This window comes from Salvia hispanica, chromosome 1 (genome assembly GCF_029641045.1).
Source record: "Salvia hispanica isolate PSC_SH4W2 chromosome 1, Shi_PSC_v1, whole genome shotgun sequence".
Classification (NCBI taxonomy): Eukaryota; Viridiplantae; Streptophyta; class Magnoliopsida; order Lamiales; family Lamiaceae; genus Salvia; species Salvia hispanica.
Genome location: NC_142692.1, coordinates 54,504,005 through 54,513,166, shown reverse-complemented (window position 1 = coordinate 54,513,166; position 9,162 = coordinate 54,504,005). Strand labels below are relative to the sequence as shown.

Here is a 9,162-nt window from a genome sequence, read left to right as displayed (position 1 = left end):
TTTATGGTCTCAAGCAAGCATCTAGATCATGGAACCAGTGTTTCGATCAAACAGTTCAAAAGTTTGGATTCGAAAAATGCCCTAATGAAAGCTGTGTGTATAAGAAGGTTGAAAAAGGAAATGTTGTGTTCTTAGTTTTATATGTAGATGACATTCTTCTAATTGGAAACAATAAAAAGATGTTGTCATCAGTGCGAACTTGGTTGTCCAGGCAGTTCGAGATGAAAGATATGGGTGATGCTGGACACATTCTCGGTATCAAGGTTCTGAGGAACCGTGCAAAGAGAATGTTGTGCTTATCCCAAGAATCTTAGACGCTTTAGCATGCAAGATGCCAAGAAAGGTTTCCTACCTTTTAGACATGGCATCCATTTATCTCAAGAGATGTGTCCTAAGACATCATTTGAGATAGCAGAGATGAGAAGAATACCATATGCATCGGCAGTTGGTAGTCTCATGTATGCTATGCTTTGTACTAGACCTGATATTTGCTTTGTTGTTGGCATGGTAGCAAGATACCAATCAAATCCCGGCCAAGGACATTGGACTGCCGTAAAGAACATACTCAAGTACCTTAATCGGACTAAGGACTATGTTCTTGTTTACAATGCAGCCGAGCTCTGTCCTTTAGGATATACAGATTCAGATTTTCAAGCTAATGTAGATTCGAGAAAATCAACTTCCGGATATGTGTTTACCTTAGGAGGTGGAGCTGTAATTTGGAAGAGTGTAAAGCAGAAATGCATTGCAGACTCTACCATGGAAGCCGAGTATGTGGCCGCTTCGGAGGCTGCAAAAGAGGTTGTATGGCTTAAGAACTTCCTTCTGGACTTAGGTGTGGTTACGAATATGCCCAAGAGCATCACCATTTATTGTGATAATTCTGGTGTTGTGGCAAATTCGAGGGAACCACAGGCTCATAAGGCGAGCAAGCACATAGAAAGGAAGTATCATATCATTCGAGATATAGCGCAGAGAGGAGACATAAAAGTGGTCAAGATTGAGTCAGAAAACAACCTGGCAGATCCTTTCACGAAGGCATTAGCGGTAAAGCCGTATGAAAGCCATGTTGAAGGAATGGGAGTTCGACTAATTCAAGACCTCAATCCCCTTTCAGTATAAGTGGGAGAATTAGACGTTAGCACATTTTTTTTGTATAATCGAAAGTGTTCTGAGTATAAGTGGGAGATTGTTAGAGTTTGTATACTAGAAATCACGTTTCGAGTGATTGAATACTATAAACTCTTATTTTATTTTCCAATAAATAAAACAGATTATTTTTGTCATAATGTTGTTATTTTTTACATTTAATGGATGTTAATGCATGTTTAAATGTATAAGTTAACTTAACAAAGTCTAAGTCTTTGTTTTAGTAGACCGGTTGTGGGCGTCGTCCACTTTAAGGTAACACGGTCAGTTCTAAACAAAGAAAAAGATGAATTTCACAACCTAGTTGGAATTTGACTATCCATCGAGAAAGATTGCAATATCAGTCCGCATATTTTTAAGCCTTACTGAAATAAGATGACATTGGTGTGGTATAGCACTGAACGGATCTAACAGCAAGACTTGTCCTTAGGCTATCTACTGAAAGGCGAGGTCTTGATATATATTTGTTTCTTAATCAATGTAGGTTAGCATTGAGCATACGGTATTGATTATGCATTACTTTGACTTATCAAATGGTGCGGGTTTTTCGTAACTCAATTATCCTGATATATTGGGTAGTGGTGATCAATATCTAGCGGTGCTAGGATTGCTATTATGTTGAATCGTGCGTGAGCTGAGTGTCGTTTGATAATGTCCTCAAGAGGAGCGCGAAACAAGGTTTTATTATTCGGAACCTACCTAGTTGGAGTTTGATTACTCTATGAATAATAAATAAGCGTTTCATGCTAAGTCCACTCTTGGAATTAATAAGGAGTTAATTAATTAAGTCAATAGCAGACATTAATTAATTAATGAACATTTTAATCTTAAGCGCGGGAAATGAAAGTTAAACGGAAACCCGGATTACTTGTAATTTCAGATTTGGATGGGGAGAGTTCAATATTACTTCTGTAGTGGCTGCTCGTAATATTCCAATTATAACTTATATTAAATTGTGGGTTCAATTTAATCAGTAAAAAGTAAATTGGATGAGCCCATATCCAAAACCTTCCATAGATCCCTGTCTGGATCCAAAAGGAACTTAATATAAATAGGAAAATAAAGGAGACAGAAAAAAAACACAATTTTATTCTTAAAATTTTCGAAAATTTTCGGCCCCCTAGCTGAAGGAGATTTCGAATTCCACTCCTATTCCCAAAAGGATTTCTTCTGTCTTCTTTATTTAAGTCCTAGTATTCTAGTAAGATCAGCCCACACTGATATTGGAATACAGTTCGGGAACCAGAGAGAAGATTTGTGGTCTAGTAATTAAAGCATCACGTGGAGAAGGAGCCAGGCATCTTCAATTCTTTGGAGAATTAATTAGGTATTTTTCTGCTCCGTAGAAAAGCATGATTAATTCAAGTTATGAGCATGATACATGTGATAATTACGCGAATAGATTTTGTCTAAATAATCTGCTAAATAGATCTGATTATTATGTGATTTATTGGTGTGATTAATAATTGTAAAATTATGATCATCAATTTCAACACCGCTTCCGTTGCCGGTTCCAACAAGACTTTAATTTTAAAATTAAAAATTTTATTTTATTTTAAAAATATGTGTATATGTTAATTTATAAACTTTTTTTATGGCTAAATGAACATAAATTTAAAGGTCGCGCCACGGATGACTCGAACCTGTTGATTTATAAACTTTGCTATTGGACATGTGGCGCATGGGTTAAGTGAAAGATTATTAGTAGTCCACCTTCTGCCATTTCCTCATTAATTGTCCACTTCTGCCATTTTCTTCCTTCCTCATTAATTGTCCACCTTCACTTTTACCATAAAAAATGGTAAGTAGGCTTAAAGTGTATTATGAGCTTGAATAATAAAGTATTTGATATGCTTTTAGAATTATTAACAGAAGCTTTTCCAGATACCATGGTTGATCTACCAAAATATCACCATGATGCCGAGAAATTGATAAAAGAATTAGGACTTGGCTATGAAAAATTGACGTCTGTCCAAATGATTGCACTTTGTATTAGGGGAAAAATGAAATACGAACTTCAAGTGACGCATGTCATCAGCTAAGATGGCGTACTTCAGATAAAGATCCGACATGTGAGAAAAGAAAGATTACTCAAAGATTAATGTAGTATTTCCTCTCAAGCTAATATTACAACAATTTTTCATGTCTACAAAGATGGCACCCCACATCAAATGACATTGATATAACCACGAGTGCTAGACATCAAGGGTCTTCCCTTCGGCGTGAGCCATGGGTTGATTGGGGCCCAAGAATGAAAGAGAAGACATGCCAAGGATCCAACAAAGCTAGAGGACCTCCCGAGGATGCAAGGAATAGAGAAGGCCCGGATTTGAGGACAAATCCTTTCCAAGAAGGGGAGGATGATACGACCATGGAAGCCGCGCATGAAAATTTGTACCTGCAGCTGGATTTATTCGGTATTCTGCCTGTCGGGATGACGTTCGAAAGCCTTGAAACTGCCACCATTGTCTTTTCCTTCGAGAGAGTTTCGCGTGAGTATCTTACACGCCCCGATCGGAGTCTGAAGGAGGAAGTTATGGCCGCTTTCCGGAAGTAGCGCAGCGCAGAAAAAGATCCATCCGGCCACCCGCCTGGTGGCTTTTGGCCACCAAATTTCACCCAGGCGGGTGGTTACCCGAAGGCATGGTGGAAACAGCAAGTTCCACCCAGACGGGTGGTTTTCGATCATCAAATTCAACCCGGGCGGCTGGCTCACGCGGAGGCTAGATTTTGTGGGCCTTTTCTTGAATTTTGGGCCTACACTATAAATAGCATCTTTTCCCATTTCATTTCTTGAAGGTTGATGAAATTAGATGATTGAGAGACTTGTTCCTCTTGGAGAGGGTTACCTATCCAATTCCTAGATTTAGGTTGCTTGGTTCATCAATTCTTAGTGAAGTATGGATCAAGTAAAGGTATGCTTTGACGTTTGTGGTTGCCTTGAAGATCTAGCCATGAATACATGTTAGCTATGTTGTAAGTGTCTTAGCTTACTTCATTAATGACTTTGTATTCCAATTTTCACCCTATCTAATGTTATTTCCTTCTTTATTCATCTTAGTTTCCATATTTCTTGTTGGGTTGTGTTAGAGTTTGTATACTAGAAATCACATTTCGAGTGATTGAATACTGTTAAAACTCTTATTTTATTTTCCAAAGGAATAAACCGATTATTTTTGTCATAATGTTGTTATGTTTTACATTTAATGGATGTTTATTACATGTTTAAATGTATAAGTAACTTAACAAAGTCTAAGTCTTTGTTTTAGTAGACCGGTTGTGGGCGTCGTTCACTTTAAGGTAACACGGTCAGTTCTGAACAAAGAAAAAGAAGTCACAACCTAGATAGGCTTAGACTACCTATCGTGAAAGGTTGCAATGTCAGTCCGATTATTACTAAGCCTTACTGAAATAAGATGACGTTGGTGTGGTATAGCACTAAATGGATCTAACAGCGAGACAGTCTTCATGCTTTCTACTAGGTCTTGTAAATTATTATTTCTTAATCAATGTACGTTAGCATTGAGCATACGGTATTAATTATGCACTACTTTGACTTACCAAATGGTGCGGGTTTTTCACAACCCAATAAACCCGGTATATTGGGTAGTGGTGATTAATATTTAGCGGTGCTAGGATTGCTATTATGTTGAATCGTGCGCGAGGTGAGTCTCGTTTGATAACGTCCTCAAGAGAAGCTTGAAATAAGGTTTTATTATTCGGAACCTAGCTAGTTGGAGTTTAATTACTCTATGAATAATAAATAAGATTTTCTTGCTGAGTCCTCTCTTGGAATAAACAAGATATTAATTAATTAAGTCCATCTTAATGGATGTTTCTATCTTAAGCGCGGGAAATAAATATCAAGTAATGGAAACACAGAGTACTTATAATTTCGGATTTGGATGGGGAGTGCAATATTACTTCTGTAGTGGCTGCTCGTAATATTTCAATTATAAGCTTATATTAAATAGGGTTTAATTTAATTAGTAAAAAGCTAATTGGAGGAGCCCATATCCAAAACATTCCATAGATCTCTGTCTGGGCCCAATATGTGACTTAATATAAATAGAAGAATAAAGGAGACAGAAAACAGACTTAATTTTCCATCAAAAATTTCGCCCCTCTCTCTCTCTCTAGTAGAGGACGATTTTTCCTCTTCTTCGAGGGATTGATTTTCCGTCTTCTTTATTTAAGTCCTAGTATACTGGTGAGATCAACCCACCCTGATATATATCAGTTTACAGTCCGGGAACCAGACAGAAGATCCGTGGTTTAATACTAAAGATCTTCACGTGGAGAAGGCGCTAGCTATCTTCGATTCTTTGGAGAATCATCAAGGTAAAATAGCTAAACCGTAGAAAAGCATGTTTTAGGTTTTAATTAATTTAAAGCATGATTTATTTGAGTTATGAGCATGATACATATGATAATTGCGCGAACAGAATTTGTCCAAATAATCTGCTAAATAGATCAGAATTATTATGCAATTGATTTATGTGAGCGCTTCCGCTGCCAACCCCTTCAGGTTGCTCTTATTGATAAAATTGAAAATCAATTCTCACAAAAATACCTAGATCAAGCATCACAATAGGTATAAATCTTGGGTTAATGGATCATAAAATACAAGGATCCACATCAGGCATGCTGGAAATCGTAGGATAGATGGGTACATGAGACATCCCACCGATTCCACAGCATGGAACACATTTGATAGCTTGCATCCTAATCTTTCATAGGAATCTTGCAATGTTCGATTGGGATTGGTATCAGATGGAATCAGTCCCTCCAAAAATATAAATGTGTCACACAACACATAGCTTGTCATATTATTTCCCTATAACCTTCCTCCATGGATGTGCATGAAAGAGCCTTATTTGATGTTATTTCTATTGATTCCAAGTCCATTAGCTCCGGTGAATAATATTGATATTTATTTGCAACCCCTAGTTGCCGATCTACAGAATTTGTGGCAGGTAGGAATTGGAACTTATGATGCATCCAAAAAAGCAAAATTTCTAGTTACATGCTTCATAAATTATTATGGACAATTAGTGATTTTCCAAGATTTGCATATTTGTCTAGATGGAATACACGAGGTGAATTTGCATGCCCAGTTTCTAACAAAGTAACATACTCTCTTATATTGAAACACGGTGGCAAGTTTTGCTACATGGGGCATCGCAGATTTCTACCCAATGAACACGAGTTTCGGAAGAATAGAAGACACTTTGATGGCCCAATTGAGTAAGGAGAAGCACCACAAAAACTATTTGGTAATATGGTGATGGATGAAATGAAAGATTGGTAAGCAAGTTAACTCCAAAGTTTTTTGGTTGAAAAAAAAATAATATTTTTTTAGTTGCTATACTGAAAATATAATGTTGTCCTTTACAGTCGTGATATCATGCATACAAAGAAAAATGTTTGTGAGTGTATTTGCGGCACATTATTGGATTTAGACGGTAAATCTAAAGATAATTATAAATCACCCCTAGACTTGGAATAAACAATAATTAGGCTTGTATTTCATCCAATTCCAAAAGGTTAAGTAATTTTTATTTGAATGTGCTCGCTTTTACAGTAACCAGTAAGGAGAAAATTACATTTTGTCAGGTTTTGAAAACTTTAAAAGTTACTAGTGGTTATGCATCAAACATCTCAAGTTGTTTTCAACTAAAACCATCAAATTTTGAGGCTTGAAAAGTGACGAGTATCATGTTATAATGCAACATTTGTTGTAAACTAATTTGTTTCGTTGATGTCATTCGTTTGGAGGAAGATATTGTTGTGATACTTTGTCAATAGGAAAAGTTACTTTAGAACACAGTTTTCTAAAATACTTATAGTTATTCAAAGGTGCTCGTACTGTCTTAGAGAGTGTGCTTCGCAAGGCTATAGGTAATAATGGTTGCATCATAACATGATAGTTATGACTATTCAAATCTAATAATTTTGGTGGTCTTAGTTGAACACACCATGGGATGTTTGATGCATAACCATTAGAAACTTTCAATTTTCAAAACCTAACAAAATATAGTTTTCTCCTTTCAACTTATTTTAAAAGATACAACATATAAATAAAATTATCTAGAACCTTTAGAATTAGATGAAGTTCAAGCCTAATTCCCATTTGTTCCATGTCTTGGCATGATTTATAATTATCTTTAGATTTACCATTTAAATCCAAGAATGTGCCGCAAATATTGTCACAAACATTTTTCTCTGTATGCATGACATCAAGATTGTGGAGGACAACATTATCTTTGCAGTATGGAAACTCAAAAAATATACTTTTTTTTTCAACCGAAAAACTTTGGATCACCTTTAACTTGCTTACCAAATTTTATTATGAAGTCTTTCATCTCATCCATCACCATATTACCATATAGTCGTTGTGGTGCTTCTCCATACCCAATCGTGACATTAAAGTGACGTCTATTCTCCTTAAACTCATGTTCTCTGGGTAGAAATCAATGATGTCCCATGTATCAATGCTTCACACCGTGTTTCAATCTAAGAGAGTGTGCTTCTTTGATACAAACTGTGCATGCAAATTCACTTATTGTCCAGTATTATGAAACACGTAACTGAAAATATTATTTTTTCATGCATAATCTTTTCAATTCCTACTTCCCACAAATCCTTTATATCGGTAATTAGGGGTTATAAATAAATATCAATATTATTTCCGGGGGCTGATGGATTGGGAACCAATAGAGATAACATTACATTAGGTTCTTTCATGGACATCCATGGAGGAAGGTTATGGAGAAATAATATGACATGCCATGTGAAGGGTGACACACTCATATTTTTTAAAGGGATTTATTACATCTAATGCCAATCTCAATCGAACATTGCAAAATTCTTAAGCATTTTTAGGATGGAAGATATCAAATGTGCTCCATGTCGGGGAATCGTCAGGGTGTTTCACGTGGGATGACGTCATTGTTGACATGAGCAATTGTTGCAATATTGGCTTGAGTGGAAAATACCACAATACATTTTAAGCAATCTTTCTTTTCTTGCATGTAGATCTTTATCTGAAGTATGCCGTCTTAGCTGATGATAAGTGTCATATGAAGTTCTTATTTCATTTTTTTTCCCAATACAAAGTGCAATTATTTGGACAAATATCAATTTTTTTATAGCCAGTCTTAGTTCTTTCATCAATTTCATGACATCATAGTAGGACTTTGGTAGACCAACTATGACATATGGAAAAGCTTCTCTTAATAATTCTAAAAGTATATCAAATACTTTATTATTCAAGCTGCCAATACAAAGTACAACAAACGGATTATGAATGCATGTAGTTTTTAGAATTAGTACATCCTTCATACAATGATAGTTGTGAACTATCAATCAACTTATAGACTTTTGTGCTTTCCCATTAGTGATTTCTGCATCCATCGGGATCATGTATATTCTTATATATATTCATCTTCAATTGGAACTCCAATTGTATCATGAACTAAACCCCGCATAACATTATTGCCCAAACTATTATGTAGATTTTCTCTCCTTGATGAAAGACTACTAGGAAGTTCTTCATGACCTATCTATTGGATGTACCCATGAATAAATCCATCTACCGTCAAATGTTCAAATTATCATCTCATCTCTATTTCACAAACATACCAATTCCACTACGTTTCCATATTCATAATATCTTATTATTCATGCTTGCATTGCGAAAACCATAGTCCTAAAAGTATTGAAGTACATTTTAGTATTTCGTTGTTGCTCTTGACTTTGTCATCAAATCTCTATCCATATTGTTTTAATAAATTCCACAAGGCTATATAAGTAATAAAATTAAAATGGGCGATTTAGTAAATTATGAAATGAATTATAAATAAAATATCAATAAAAATATGTAAATATTTTTTTTCTAAGATAGGTCACGCTCAAATCAACAAGTACTTAATTGAATTCATTAGCAAAGTAGGTATAAGAGAAAGATGGATGAGATACTGACCTGATAAAAAGGAGAAAAAAAAATGTTAA

The 9,162-nt window shown here is 35.5% G+C and overlaps 1 pseudogene; it reads right to left on the bottom strand.

Annotated features, from left to right (window-relative positions):
- Positions 1-8,210: 8,210 nt before the first annotated feature.
- On the bottom strand, positions 8,211-8,929 carry LOC148934162 (uncharacterized; annotated as a pseudogene).
- Between the last annotated feature and the right edge of the window lie 233 nt (positions 8,930-9,162).